Source organism: Cygnus atratus, chromosome 2, assembly GCF_013377495.2.
Source record: "Cygnus atratus isolate AKBS03 ecotype Queensland, Australia chromosome 2, CAtr_DNAZoo_HiC_assembly, whole genome shotgun sequence".
Classification (NCBI taxonomy): Eukaryota; Metazoa; Chordata; class Aves; order Anseriformes; family Anatidae; genus Cygnus; species Cygnus atratus.
This window is the reverse complement of record NC_066363.1, coordinates 64,096,972-64,113,509: the sequence shown is the minus strand read 5'-3', so window position 1 is coordinate 64,113,509 and position 16,538 is coordinate 64,096,972.

Here is a 16,538-nt window from a genome sequence, read left to right as displayed (position 1 = left end):
CACTGCCCCTACCAGGTGGCCTTCAACCCACAAAGGACTGAGTGATGTGCATGCAAAAAGTTTAGATGGATTCACATCTGAAAGCCTGAACAAGTATCTGGAAGAGAAGTTTCTTGAAGGTGACTAAATAGGAAACCACATCAAGCTCAGGAAATCCTGTGCGCTGAAAATAGCTGAAGGACAGCATTCAGGGGAAGTGCCATGTATCTTTGTCCTGTTCTTATTGTCCATGGAGTCTGCTTATGGACATTGTTCTTATACATTCTGCATATTTGTTAGGCATTGGAATGGGCTGCCCAGGGAAGTGGTTGAGTCGCCATCCCTGGAGGTCTTTAAAAGACGTTTAGATGTAGTCCTTAGTGATATGGTTTAGTTGAGGTTTTGTTAGTGTTAGGACAGAGGTTGGAGTAGATGATCTTGGAGGTCTCTTCCAACCTAGACGATTCTGTGATTCTGTGATATTAGTCACATTTATCAGTGCTATCAGTCCTAACAAAAATGAATACATTTCCCTCCACCCTCACAAAACTCAGGTACTAAAATAAAAATAATTCGTGATTGCGTGGGGGTGGGAGGACACTGGGGGGGGCGGGGGGGAGGAGGGAGCAGAAGGAAAATAGTAAAGGCTCAGTAGTCAAAAATGAAGTGGTTTGGGCCAGCCTAGCCCCACTGGTCAGATACGGGAGCAAAGGGCCTGACTACGGCTTTATGTGAGGAGCACTGCCACCGGGGATGGGTTGCCCAACAGCAGTGCACAAAGCACCCCACATGCAGACCCTGTGGGCATTTTGGGCAGCCCTTTCCCCACCTCTGCGGGTGGTGGAGGCTCACTGCCCAGGGCGCACGCAGTGGTAGTCTTGTTGTAGCCCCTTTGGCTAGATCTTGGAGCATTACTGCAGACAAACATGTTAAGGTGGCCCTCAGGACAGCACTTTAGTCAGAAAATGAGCCTGCTGGCAGGTAACGCAGTGGTGATACAGCATTTTCATTTATTCAGGTGCATCTAAGTAGATATGCTGATGGCTTCCATTTTAGATATTTGCATACACTGTGACGGTACCTGCAGGCCTGGGAGAATGAGCAACAGTGGTTTTTCAGGTCTTGTACAAATGCAGTCCTTGTGTTGGCAGGTGGAAATACTCAGATACTGCCAGAGAGAAGACAGAAAGGATGAGTCTGAATAGGAACAGTCCGAAGAGGAACAGGAAGCATGTTCCTCTGTGATTACAGTGGGCTAGTGTCCAGGCATTTGCATGCATTATCTGAATTACTGGGGAGAGGCTTAAGGGTACAGGAGTTAAAGCCAATGATTTCCATATCAAAGGGCTTTTTGAATAAGTATCAGAACAGACATTTCTCTCTCTATGTGTTATGGGTGCTTTTTGTTTTTTTTTTTTTTCTTTCTTCCTGAGATCAGACAAAGTAACAGCTTAATCTTCTTAAAGAAGCCTTGATAATTTGTTAAGCAAAAATCTGGCTCTGGGATGAGGTTCACAACTTAAAGCCATAGGTGGCCAACCTTGAGCAAACAAGAAATGTCTAGATTTGGAAAAAGGAGATGAAATAATTTCTGTAATTTTCAGGGGAAAAATGCCTAATGTCTCCTAAAACATATCATACTTCCAGGGTGTATTAATGTAATTTCCAAAAACTAAGAGAACTATACTTTAAAGTCTGAGTCACACCATCTGGTTCTGTCACTGCTCAGTGCCCAAAGCATATGGTCAGAGAGAGCATATTTCTTTTCTCCTTCTCTTCTGTCTCCCTTTTTATTCTGCCTAGCCTCAGTATCTTAGTTTTCCTTACAATGAATTTATGTGCATAAGCTATTTATTTGCCTTCTCTCTTAATCTATCTCTGTGATTGTGAACATTACTTAAGCTGGACTGGCAACTCCACATTTCACCTTGTCAGAAAAATTATTCACCTTGATGCATATTCAGTCTCCTAAATCATGATGTATAAAGAATTAAATTGTTCCTAAATATGTTCATTGTGTCATTTTGCTGCTTGTTTTCCATCACCAAGAACCATTTTCATGTCAATTTACCGTTCTGTTTCCAAACTCCCAGGTACAGGGAAACTGTGGTGATAAGGTAAAGCTGTTATCTGCTGATAAAAATGGCTTTGAGCAGCCCTTGTATGCACTATGTTTTTTTAACTACATCATGCTTCACTTGAGTGAAACTCTTTGAATACGACCTTTTCATGCTAAATAACTTGAAAAACACACTGAAGAGCCATTTTTTGCTAAGACCTTTTAGCTGTGTTGGTCTTCAGGTGTGGATCCCTAGCACACATGCCTCTCTATCTTAGAATATATATTAACTTTAATGTGAAGAAGATGATATTGTTTCACTCATTCTTGCCTGTAGGCTGCCTGACTGAAGCACTGTTTTCTGACTGTGAAAAACTTCTGAAGCTAGAGAGAAACAAAGGTTAATGGAGGTCCAGCTGCCTGATTCTCGTGGTGGTCGTAGTGATGAAGATATTGCCAGTGCTGTGCAGTGTGTAATTCTGTTAAACCTCCTTGTTACTTTCTGCAAAAACCTCACCATTGCAGAGGATTTGGTTAATACTTTTCCCTCCCTTGTGCCATGTGCATCTTCCATCTAAGTTTGTGTCCAAAGCATGAGGCATCACTACCATGAGATTATTTCTCCAATGCAGGTCTGCTGGGCATTGCACATAGCTGTTTATACAGAAACTGCAGAATTAGTGCCCACAGAGCCACATCAGAGGAGGGCTACTCACAGATTACTGTGTTTCCCAGGAAAGCAGTTCAGTTGCAAGGAGATGAACAGGTCCTGCACAACAATCTCTCCAGCAGAAACTGAATATCCTCAGTTCTCTTTCTGTTTATGATCCCTGACTAAGGAAAAGAGTTTCTGTAGCCCATTATAGTCTTTATTACAGTGATATGTCCAAAATATGGAATGGAATTTGAATAACTGTTTTTACTTCAAGCAAATTTCTGTGGTAGTATTTCAGTTTTACTGTTAATCAATACAGCCTAGCAAAATTCAGCAGTGTGAGGAGAAGCAGATGTGCTGATGTCCTCAACAGCAATCAGGACTGTCTTGATAGAGGGATGTTTAACCTGAATTGACTTATCCAGATGCAGCAATGTTCAACAAAATAACAAATGCATCAACATATGGTACAGACTTAACGTTTTCATTTGACTTTCATTGGTGACCCAATCTTACGGTAAAGGTTTGGAAGAGAAATAAACCACCCCAGTTTGGAAAGAAAATACAGTATGACTGCTCAGTAGGAAAACTACAGAGACAGACTTCTGTTTTCAGGGATGAGAACAATTTTGCTGCCTTTGACCAAGAGCTTAGGGAAAGCTGAATGATGCTGGGAAACCATTAGCATTACTGCCTGTTATCTGTGGAGTGGTTTGCATGCAGTAGGGAACAATACAACCAAAACTGATGTCCAACAGAACAGCCAGAAGTGTTTTATCTCCCCAGTATGTGAAATGCTGTGTTAAACATAACTAGTATAACTGTTTATTTGAAGAAAAGATTGTCTTTAAGTTAGGGCTTTGGCTTGACACTTTGGGTATGTCAAGTGTCTTTCCACCTCTGCCTGGTGCCATGGGTAAATTATTTAATTCCTATGAGCCTGAGTATCTTACCTACAAAATTCTGACCCTATTTAATTGTTCTGCTTTGTGTTTCAAAACTTTATAAGTCTAAAATACACGGTCAGCAGTGGATTGACTGTGTATTTGAGGAGTGTCGGATGCAACTGCACCCCGACAGTGGGATAGCTGTCCCTAGTGAACAGAAGGGGAGAAAACCTCTCCAAAATGAGTGATCAGTACCTTCCTGAAAGATCTGTGGCTCTGATGTTGTGCTTCACACAGGAACTTCTCCCCCTGAACGTAGAGCAGCCCCCGGGCATCACAGCAGCACTGCTCTGCCTGGAGCTGCTGAGATGAACCTCTCTCCTACTTCAGAAAAGGGGACAGGGGGACCCTGAGGTGCCTCTCCAGGGGCAGACTGCAGCAGCATTGTCTCTCAATGTTTTCTTTTCCCAAATGACTGTGAAAGCAAAGAGAAAAATACGTATTTCATCTGCATTGAAATTCTCTGCAGAAGAAAACTGAAATCCTTTTAGACCTCTTCCAGCACAGCTCTTTGCCACACACAGGCAAAGCATCAAGCCCTGGTGTGGCAAAAACATAGGCAGTAGATCACCTTCCTCCTCGTGCCACCCAGAGATGGCAGGATGCTCGCTAGGGCAATCCTTGCTCCCTGAGCATCCTGGGGAACACTTGAGGTTCAAACAAAAGACCAAGGCCCTGAAAAACACAGCAGATGCAAAAATGCCTTCACTTCAGTCAATTTTGTAAATTGCTTCTGTTTCAGTGGCCATGAAAAATACCTTTCTTTTTATGTTGAAAAGTTATTAACTGAGTTGTGAGTTGCCATGGATGCAGTATTTGGTTTATTGCAGACTTTGTTTCTTACTGTGCAGGACTTCACTCTTAGCACTCTCCTGGGCTTATAAATATTGAATAAATTGGCCCACTTTTTCTCAAAAGTCAGAGGCAAAATCGTCAGTAATTTAGAGGTGTGGGCTCAGGCCTGTTATATTGCATTATGTTTTTTATAGCTGTGATCACCTCTATTTTGGCAGTCTCCCGATTCTGCCTGGCAGGTCAGGCTTCCAGTCAGGTATAAATAAATCTTCCAAACAATAAAGAAAAATCATTTAAAAAAATACCTACCCCTCTATAAACCCACATAGGAGACTATTTGTCCCTTGGAAGGCTTTTGGCTGGGGCTCCATGGCAAACACTCTCGAGTACACAAAAGATTGTAGAGAAACTGCCTCTGCATTGCAGCAAAGTATTTGAAGAAACCAAAGTGATCTGCATATACTGTGGTGTTTAGCTGCAGTAGTTTTCCAGGCAGCCAGTGTCAGGGACTGAATGGATGGTGCTGACAGATAAATATTGTAAAATTTCTCAGACTGACCATAGCTGCAATTACTGTAATGAAACAAAATTTGTCTCTGGCCCTGTCAGAAGTTATTTGCAAAGAAATAGGTAGGGATAGGGTCTAAATCTTCAAAGCCAGTTGGCAATATTGGCAATATTGCTAAAAAAAAATATGGAAATTGCCTTATACTCGGCAGTTCATTCTTCTTCTGCTCTAAACCATTATCTCCCTTTTCAGAGGAAGGAGCTCTGCAGATGCACAGCTTTTTGTATAAATATTCTTCCTCTACAGTTAAATCTTAAGTATTTCTTCATGATTAGACAAAAAAAAAAAAAAAAAGATTCTCACCACTTCAGGGACAGTCTTGAATTTGAAGCTGCATTTCCTGTGCTCTAGTACAAACCATCAGACTTTAATCCTCCTGTTTATCCACCTGTGCAATTCAAGCCACGCAAGGACAGCTTGGACTGCAATGGAGCATGGGGGCTCAGCAGAGCAGGACTTACTCTGTGAGATGCTCCTCACTGGTAGATCCTGGAACAGTTTTCATGCATGCTTGCTTCAATGCATTTAATAAGCCATCTTGTGATACTTGCAATGGTAAAAACCTGACAACGCATTTCCTCACTTCCTCATAAACCTTGAAGCTGTCTACAGTGACCCCTGTCTTACTCAAGTGACTTTTGCATGCAAAATGAGATGTCTAAAATGGAGAATAAGGATAATGTAATGGTTTGGCCAAAGTTGCTCTAAGTAGTGGTATCCATCATTATTATTATTTATTCAGTGCTGACAGCTTATATGGCTTACTTTAAACAAACAAACAGAGAAAAACATGGCACTTCAATGCTCTTCTTTTAGGACTTGTTACAGCCATCCCACCTTGCTGTTAACAGTCCTGAATCAGGGACTGCAATTTCAGAGCAGGGTAAGTAATGGGATCATTGAATTCACAGACACCTTTCCAGTGTGGACAAGACAATCCAATTTCTAACTGGGCTGGTCAGAAGGAGAGACACTTTATTCTACTAGGCTGATTAAACTAGTTCCACCCCTCCCCGCTCCAATTTTACCCTCCCGTCCCAGAGGACATCTGTGTGTTCCCAGGGCTCAGCTCCTGTCCCAGCTGAGGGACAAATAGATAGCAAGGGATGCAATAAAAGCTGGGATGCTTCTGCATTGCCTGAGAGAACTTGAGGGGTACAACACCGGGAAGGACTGATAAAAACATTTTTCTCATGATTACCTGAAAAGGATAATAGCCTGATAACCACTGTAGGAGCACGGTGTGTACAGCGCACGAGTGCCAAGAAGTTCCTGTGCCCTGCTTCATCCTGGCCCAGTAAAGAATATCTAGAATGCCCTTCATAGGAGTGAGAATGGGGAAACTGTCCTTCCAGCTTCAAGTGATTAAAGTTTTAATTCTTCACATCCTGATACACTTTCATTTTCTCAGACTTGACATTCTTGCAAAGGCATGTTTTTGACTGGAAAACAGTTCTCTAAGACAGAGAGAACAAGACAAAGGGAGCGATGCTCAGCACTGCTTCTTGCTTCTTGGACTACTCAAGCAAAATATTTTCTTTGCAAACTGGGAGCTTTTTGTCGTGCAGTGACAGAAGTATTTCAATAGTTATGGAAAATCAGTGGAGGAAAAATGAATTCTGGAAGAGAACAACAGCAGTACACAAAGGACATCCTGAGGATTATTGGACCATACTGGGCTCAAGGCGATTGGAAATACTGTAGGTGAAGGGCAAATGACACTTGACAAAAAATGGTGTATTTGACTTTAAATAAGATTTCATAAATCCAGGCTTTGGGAAGCAAGAGAGGACTGGGAGAACGAATCATCCCAAGCAATTTCAGGGTAGTTTACATAGTCTGACCCTTTATGTCAAGCTACCCATCTCTTCTATTTTTAGTATAACTAGAGATGGGTCCAGAATTTGAGGATTAGAGGTAATACTTCCCAGCATTTGCAGATCTTTGGATAGAGATTTTTGGCTCATCTGTCAGCAAAGATTAGGTGCATTTGCAGAGTTTAGAAGCAGAAGTACACAGGAGTTTTTCCAAGGTTCAGGTTGCAGTACATCTCAAGGCTTTGGATCGAGAAAGTTTTACAAATCAAAACCAGAAGTATCTGAATTGTGAGAACAAAGATAGAAAAGATTTCCACCTGATGATAGTTTTTCTGTTATTCAGTAACACATATTAACATGATTGAAGCTACTTTATGAAGTTCTGGGGTAAAGAAGCTATTGTTCTTATTTCCTAATTGGGCTATATAATAGCTACACTGAATTACACTGGAAGTTTGGAAGTACAGAGGAACTTTCTTAAGTAATACCAGTTTGTTAAAATACAATTTGATTTTATTTCTTTAAAGGTTTAATTGCTCAAACCATCATCACTGTTTCTTACTTTTACTTGGATTGGGAAGGAAACTTCAAATACTCCAGGCAATATTGATTCTTCCATCAGCAAGACCTTGGTCTGCCATGCACAGCTGATAACTATGACTGCTTTCCCTGTGTTATATCTTTGAGTTAAAGCATCAGAGCCATATGGGATATCTGTATGTGAAGCCTGGTTCTGGGAGAATCATATTTTGTTTGCTTTCCCATGAAGACTGTACATAAGCTTGTTTTGCTGTGGTTTGTCTGGAGCTTTTTATTACTGGGAGGGCTGTGTTTTTGGTGGCATAAAATAAGAGCTGGTGTCCTTGACACAAAGGCAATTCATATCATCAAGGATTTTGCTTAGGGGTATTTTCTGTTCCACTTGTTAGGCTGAGGTGGCACAGAACAAACACCACTCCCACCGTGGTGGTCATCTTTTCTTGCCTTTCCCAACCAGCGAAATTTATGTTAGCCATGGAAAGTTGGGCTGCTTTTGCAGCTACAGCAGGGAGTGGTACAAGGAAAGGGTTGCAGAAGTGGCTGTCTTCATCAAATGACAGTCTTCATCCATGTGCCACACTAGAAAAGGTGACATTATGAGCAATATAACATTAGGGTTTTTTTGAGACACCAGTCATAAAAGTGAGTGTTTCCTCCAAGGCTTTCATTCAGATGATTTTACAGCCATTTCAAGTGAAAACAAGGCTGCTCTGACTTTGGCTTGATTAAATGATTTCACTCCACTGAAACTATACTCTTAACAAGCATGTGTCAGAGCTGATTACGTTCATACCCACAAAGTGAAGAACAAGTTCAGATTTGTGGAATTTAATGAATTTCCAGTTAAACAGAAGGAGGGGGAAAGAAGACAAAACAAACAAACAAAACAAAACAAAAAGGGGAGGGGAAAAACACTTTGAATTCCAGTTCCTGGTTTTGTCTGGGAGTCACAGGAAGGCATGACCCATTCACTGAAGCAAGTGCACTTAGCAAGGTATTTGTAACCTTAAACAGTAGGAGACCACATAGTCTTTTGTTATATTAACAGTTGTTATAGTAATTATTGAACTGATTTCTATCCTTTGATATCTATTATGAGAGGTTTGGCACTTGTGAAAGCAAGGATCTATTCTGTTGCTGTATTTTCCAGACAAAACTTATCGAGTATACTGATATTTAAAACCAAGCAAGCAAAATTACCATCATCTGCCTAAATTTAAAATATAGGTATACTATGTAGTAAATACTTGCAATCAGTAGAGCTGAATTCTTGAAACTGAATCTGCTGTCTTCTTTTTCTGCCCCATAAGATGACTCTAGTACAAATACAAGGCTTGGCCAATAAAAGACAGCAAGACATATTGCTTTTCACTAAATATAGGAAAGTCTGTGCACTAGCAATCCAGTGATCCAGTGGCTGAGGTTTGGCATGCTGAAGTAAGTCAGGATAATTCAAGGTTATGGTTCCCTCAGCAACTATATTTCAGTCACGGTACATGTATATAATAAGACATAAAAGTTAGCATCTCATACTGTGATACAAAATGTTACACATGCCCAAGGGGCTTGGAGTTATGATTTTTTGCAGGAGTTAATTTGGTGCTGTTAGTGGAGTGATTCCTTTAAAGATGCAGTCAAGGTAACATTTTACTTTTAATTTCCCCATAGCCATTTTCTTAGGCCTTGTCAGCTGCAAGAAAAAATCAATGATGCATAAATCTCTGCTCATGTAACTAGGTAGTAACAGTGGAAGATGCACAGTAGGGAGGGCACAGATATGACTATGACTACCTAAAATTTCTTGGAGCTTGATAATACACTTTCTTAAGGATTCTCTTTTGTTTCCAGATGCTTAACCTCAACCAATGGAAAGGTACCAATAGAGAATAATGGCTAGAAATAGAGGCAAGATAGTTATTTGCCAAGTCTAACCACCATTTTTTTCTGTTTCAGTCTGAGCATATCATGGTTTGACTTTCAAACAGTCTTCCTCTGACATTCTTCACTCTCTAGCAAGATATTGTCCATACAGAAATACAGAAATACTCTTTAGATAATACAATTCACTGTATGACTTAAGGAAGAGTTCCATCTGGGGGTTTCTCCTGGAAAAAATACCTAACCATAAAGCCAGGGGGAAGCATTTCTCTAACGCCAACGTAGTCAGCATTATTTTCCCACGTTTGGGACGCTATAGACTGGTTTCTTGCTGAGCAATAGACTCTTCCTTCTTCTTGCTCTCTTTCCTCTCCCTTCTTTCCTCTGTAAAATAATGTCAACAGTAAATGGAATCAGGAAAATCAAATGTTGTTCATAAGAATGTACAGCAATAGCTTGAGAAATCCTATTTAATTTAGTCTTTCTGATTGGTTATTTTATACATGACAGATGTACCCAGTGTAATCACCCAGACATGAGTGCATTTCTCAAAAAAGCAACAAGATCCATGCAGTTTCATTAGCAGAGACACAACAGATGTGCTGTGAAATCTAGATGTTGAAAAGCAACTGGGATTTGTTGGTAAAGCTCATGTTTCCAACTGATAGAAGAGGGTATCAAACCTCCTATCACTACTGTACAATCCTTCACCTGTTGCTAACCATAGCGGCTGGTGTTTTACATATTGCATTTCATCTGCTGAGCCAAGCAGCAGCGGGTATGAGTTACTCTCAGTAGTCCCAAATCAATATGTGCAGTAACTGAAATTTGTGGTTTTGTAAAACCAAAGATGAAAGCCTGGTTTTGTGGACTTCACCAGGGACAAAATATCATGCCCTAGTTAAACAGCTGCAGCTATGTTTTCACATGTGAATTTAAAGAGGTCTGTTTTTTGTCATCGTTGTTGTTGTTTTTGCTTCCAAAAAAGAGCCTGTTCACACAAACCTACTGGGAGCTGCATGCACTTGCTGCCTTTGGAAAGTAGGTCATTACTATGTTTGTGCCTAATTTGATGTAGCCAAGGCTTCAGCACTGCCCTGATTGCCACAGCAAAGATGATGCAGTAGATGAATGAGAATACAAGCTGGTTATCCCCCCTTCCAGACCTGGCTATTGGCTGCATCATGTTTTCTGATGGATAGAAATGGAGAAAAAGCCTTAATTGCCCATTTTATTTTTCTGTGAATTGATAAATGCATTCTTCTTAAGAGTGCCTAAGCATTGGTGCATCCATATTAAAAGATAATCCTTATTGTGTTTCTGCTCTGGGCACTATCACAACCACAGAAAAAGAAAACATCGTTTTTTTTAATGAGGATTTGATGACTTCTTTGTACTCCCCTGTGCCTGTCCTAGCAAATAATACTGTTGTTATCTGAGGTGGTGGGCCTCAGCTGATGTAGCAATTGCTCTGTAGGTCCACCCTCACCCCTCCTTCTCAGGAACATTGTTATTCCGCATCTGCATCCCTCTTCTATCAGGAATTGGCTGCTCACAGCTTGAGGGACTCCTGCTCCACAGTATCCCTGAGGCAGAGATTTATCAGAAAAACAGAATGTCCAGAAAGAGCAACCTATGCAGTGGAACAGCATTTCTGGACCAGATTCTCAAAATGAAGGTTGAATAACACATTTTTTGTTCACAGGCAATTACTACTGAACAATCATCAACCACTGGATATGGACATGTAAGGATGTGCTGATTATAACCTGTGCAGAGATTCAGGCTACACCTAGACTGAGTGGTCAGTACTTCCCATAGCAGACCTCGGGATCTCAGTTACCTGAGTATCCAGACCACCATTTTTTTGGCACATACCATGAATCCCTTCCAGCCCACAAACTCAAGCTTCTGTCCAGAGAAAAATAAAGATCAGGGAAAGACTAGGCCAGCAGCAGGGAGGGGTGAGGTGAGAGGAAGGAGGGCTTATTGCACAGCAGACTCATACCATGTATGAGCTGTGCTGGGGACGAGGTACATTCCCAAGGTATGTTCTCAAACCTGGGAGCCCAGACACATCACCTCAAAAGGCAAACAGACATGAAAAACCCTAGGCTTCAGCTAAGTAAGAGAGGCCACAATCTGAGTGCTTCCCCACAAGCAGCTCCTGTGCCTATTGAGGTCAACCAGCTGAGGAAGACCAGCTTTTTTTAATTCTGTCCTTGGACTGGGGATTAGGCCACCAGGAGACATATGATAAGTGGTTCTTCAGCCCTACCACAACCTCCTGTTGCCAAAAGATTTTGAAATGGAGGAAAATGCTCTCTAAATCAATACAGACAAGTATAGTTCTGGTTTAGCTAGAGGTTAATACCTGAGCTAAAGGATACATGAAGGCAGGAGGTATTAAATGAATCCTAAAAGTACAGAAAGTAGGGAGGACCACCCAAGAGAAACCTGTGTGTTCATGAGGTGTTGAGTCTCAAACAGGACAAACATAGACCCTACATAGACCCTCGTAGGGCGAGGAAGATTGGGACGATTTAGCCATATGGCCATGACCATGTGTGTATGATGAAAAGCTGCTGCACCTTCCTTAACTCCCTGCACTCACTGAACATCTGCTCTAGAGCCCGAGGAGAAGACAGGGTCTTTGCAGCTCTAATGGCCCATTGTCCATCACAGGTCAACAGGAGGACCCACAACGTGCTGGCTCAGCTGTTCCATGCAGCTTCATCCCATTTTACAGAATGAGTACCTTGAACCATATAACAAAATAAAGGCTCTACTCAGGATAATGGAAATACTTCCTGTGCTGAAGAGAAAGCAATGTGAGGAAGCTGCCTGTTGGCCTGCTGTGCTCAGTGGAAGCCAAGGTGGGGTATTTAATAATCTTGGGGTTTAAGAGGCTGCAAATTATCCACATCCAGACAGATGACCGTTGAAAGCCAACATAGCTAATTCTGCCAATGGCAGGTGCATGAACCCAGTCAGACAGTTTGTGCACTTCATTTGCTCATGAACGATGATGGAAGAAAGGCCTGGAACCAGCAGACCAAAGAGTTCCCGTTTGCCATTAGTGCCTAATACTGTGCTGTCTGCTTGTGTGATTGCTTTAACCTCATGCAGTGGTGCTGCTGATCAGTACAACTCCGTGTGTTTGGACAATTTAGGATTAAGGAACTGTTCAAGAGCAAATAATTCCAGTGTGCAAGGGGACTTCATGCAGTGGTGTTTTTCCATAGTTAATTACATTTTGCTAAGTGAAATCTGAGCAGAGAAAGAAATACTTAACACCACCTTTATTTATAACTCTTATGTGTCTAAAAGTATCCAGCCATCACAGAATCACAGAATTGAAAGGGTTGGAAGGGACCTCGAAAGATCATCAGGTCCAACCCCCCTGCCAAAGCAGGTTCCTTAGAGCAGGCTGCCCGGGTAGGCATCCAGACGGGCCTTGAATATCTCCAGAGAAGGAGACTCCACAACCTCCCTGGGCAGCCTGTTCCAGTGCTCCGTCACCCTCACTGTGAAGAAGTTCTTTCGCATGCCGGTGCGGAACTTCCAGTGCTCTATCTTGTGGCCATTGTCCCTTGTCCTATCCCCACAAACCACTGAAAAGAGGTTGGCCAAATCGCTCTGTTTCCCACACCTCAGCTATTTATACACATTGATGAGATCACCTCTGAGTCTTCTTTTCTCCAGGCTGAACAGACCCAGGTCTCGCAGCCTTTCCTCATAGGGAAGATGCTCCAGGCCCTGTATCATCTTTGTGGCCCTCCGCTGGACTCTTTCCAGGAGATCCCTGTCTTTTTTGTACCAGGAAGCCCAGGACTGGACCCAGTACTCCAGGTGAGGCCTGACCAGGGCGGAGTAGAGGGGGAGGATCACCTCCCGTGACCTGCTGGCCACGTTCCTTTTAATGCACGCCAGGATCCCATTGGCCCTCTTGGCCACAAGGGCACACTGCTGGCTCATGGTCAACCTGTTGTCCACCAGGACCCCCAGGTCCTTCTCCTCAGAACTCCTCTCCAGCAGGTCGTCCCGCAGCCTGTACTGGTACGTCCGGTTGTTCCTTCCCAGGTGCAGGACTCCACACTTGCTCTTATTAAACCTCATTTGGTTTCTTCCTGCCCATCTCTCCAGCCGGTCCAGGTCTCACTGAATGGCAGCACAACCTTCTGGCGTGTCAGCCACTCCTCCCAGCTTTGTGTCATCGGTGTACTTGCTGAGGGCAGACACTATTCCCTCATCAAGGTCGTCGATGAAGATGTTGAACAAAACCAGACCCAGCACCGACCCCTGGGGAACGCTGCTAGTCACAGGTCTCCAGCCGGACTCTGCACCACCGATCACCACCCTCTGAGCTCAGCCAGTCAGCCAGTTCTCAACCCACCTAACTGTCCACTCCTCTATCCCACACTTTCTGAGCTTTGCTATCAGGATGTCATGGGAGACAGTATCGAAAGCCTTGCTAAAGTCAAGGTAGATGACATCCACTGCTCTCCCCCCATCTACCCAGCTGGTGATGTCATCATAGAAGGCAACGAGTTTGGTCGAGCACGACTTCCCCTTGGTGAATCCATGCTGACTACTCCTCATAACATTCTTCTCTTCCAATTGCTTGGAGATGACATCCAGAACGAGCTGTTCCAACACCTTTCCAGGGACAGAGGTGAGACTGACTGGCCTATAGTTTCCCAGATCCTCCTTCTTGCCCTTCTTGAAGACCGGAGTGACATTGGCTATCCTCCAATCTTCAGGCACCTCTCCTGTTCTCCAGGACCTTTCAAAGATGATAGAGAGCAGTTCGGCGATCACCTCTGCCAACTTCCTTAGCACACGTGGATGCATCCCATCAGGACCCATGGATTTATGTGCGTTGAGCCCACTCAGACGCTCCCGAACCACTCTCTCATCAACCGCGGGGGAGCCCTCCATTTCCCAGCCCCTTTCTCCCCCAACCAGGGTCGAGGAGTCCCAGGGGGGAGTCCTTGAAGCAAAGACTGAAGCAAAGAAAGCATTCAGTATCTCCGCCTTCTCGGCATCTCCCGTTACCAGAACAGCCCCCTCGTTCAGCAAGGGACCCACATTATCCCTAGTCTTCCTTTTACTGTTCACATACTTAAAAAAAAAACTTATTATCTTTTATCTTGTATCTCTTTTGCAAGCAAACATGCAAGCAAGCAAGCCATGGCAAGTTAAAAAAATACTATGACATGCAAAACAATACCTATCTCATGCAATGTACTTGGTAGCTGTGGGAAATGTTTCCTTTGAGTCCTTGGTAACATGGAAAATTAGCGGATGAGTGGGAGAATGTGCCAAACAAAGCAGTGGGGCACATGGGAGTCACCCACAGACAGAGCAAAGGGCAGTTTACAGGCAGTTTCTCCCATTTGTCACGGTTCAACAGCAGAAAGCGGGAAAGTGCTTGTTAGAAAATCCTAGCACAAAGTGAAATGCTCTTCTTTGTATGTTAGGTTTCCCTCCTGCCTACCCATCCATCCCTCTGTCTCCAAGTACCTTCCATGTAAAACTGTTTCTTTGCTATGGGTTTGCAATTGAGAGCTTCATCCCTTGGAACTGGCAACCGGTAGTGGTGATGACCTGAACACTGACCAGGAGGGAGACAGGCATATTGCAGAAACCACTGGCTTTGGAGGAGCAAAAAATACGTTGTGAGTTCATCCTGGAATTCAGCGGCATTTTGGAAAGGGATGTTGAAGTAGGACTGGAAATACTGTGGGTATCTTTGTACTGTAGTCAGCCACTTCTCCATAGGCTGCTGCAGAGAGGCTGCCGGAAGTCCTGAAGTCAGTTAGGTGAAAGACAGTTGAGTCATCTCTACTCTGCAGTTGTGGTTGAAAGAGCTGTGGATATAGACCTCGAAGTCACAGACGTTTCTGTTAGTCGTTCTGTGAAACATAATAGAAAAGGAGTTCAAGGATGTAGGGGACAACAACACTGAAAGTAACATAATAAGGGGCCTTATAAAAAGGATGGAGAAGGACTCTTTACTTGGGTAAATAAAGATAGGACATTAAAAGACATAAAGCCATAAAGGTGGCCTGGATGCCATCCTGCGCAACGTGTTCTAGGTGATCCTGCTCGGCAGGGGCATTGGACTAGATGATCTTCAGAGGTCCCTTCCAACCCTGCCCATTCTGTGATTCTGTGGTTCTGTGATGATTCTATGATGACACCATCACTTCAGGTAATCAAGAGATGCTGTTCATTTCTACCATCCTCCTTGGATGGCCAATAGCTGATGATGTTCCTGATATTCTTTAAACAACTCTTGATTTCTCATGCATATTCCCACTTTCTTGGGCCAATTTCCTCATGCCCAGGCTCTTTTTCACCTTCCTAGGTGATAAGTTGTTCCCCAGGTTCTTGTTGTTCCTCCTTGATGGTCTCTTCAGAACATCTCCAGTGCTCAGGTGTCCAGCTGCATGTCAAGGATGTCCCTGGCTCCCAGGCACAGTTCCCAGGCCAAAGGCTGAGCTCCCGGCCTGGACCGCAGCCTGGCAGTCATTGCTCCTGTCAGCGTGGAGCAGCCATTTCATGTCAGCATCTTCTCAGGACAGTCAGGTTACTTCTGTAAGTGTTGACATCAGGGGCACCCCGAGACCCTTGTGATGTCACCCCAGAGTCACTGTCACCTTATGGCCTCACAAACAGCAGCTGGCCGTAAGTGCTTTGAGCATCCAGCCTGCGTTGAGTCCAGCTGGTGGCACTTGAGAGGTTGAGGTCCCACAGCTGGAACACGAGAGGTGGAGGTGTTACTGGTGGAAGGCGTGACGTCAAGGTCGTTCCAGTTGCCTGTGAGATGTCAAAGTCCTTCCTGTGGCACAAGAGACATGAGGGCCTTCTGGTGGCAGGTGAGGCACCCAAGTCCTTTTGGTGGAACATGAGACATCAACATCCTTCTGGTGGCACGTGAGATGCTGAGATCCCTCTGGTTGCAGGCAAGGCATGGAGGTCCTTCTGGTGGGGTGCAAGGCGTTGAGGGGCTGCTGGTGGGCTGCAAGTCTTGGAGGTTCTGCCATCGACCCGCGAGGGAGGTGCTGAGGACTGAAAGCACTTGATACCCATTTGACATCAGAGCAGTGTCCCGGGGAGGACAAGCATCTCCACGCCGGAGCAGCTGTGGACACCATGCACCAGCCACACCAGGAGCTGCTAGCAGAGGCCCCAAGAGAAGAGACCTGCACCATCTGCTTGGGCCCGCTGGCTGACGCAGCACGGTTGGACCCCTGCAGGCACTCCTTCTGCAGGGACTGCATCCAGCCCTGGG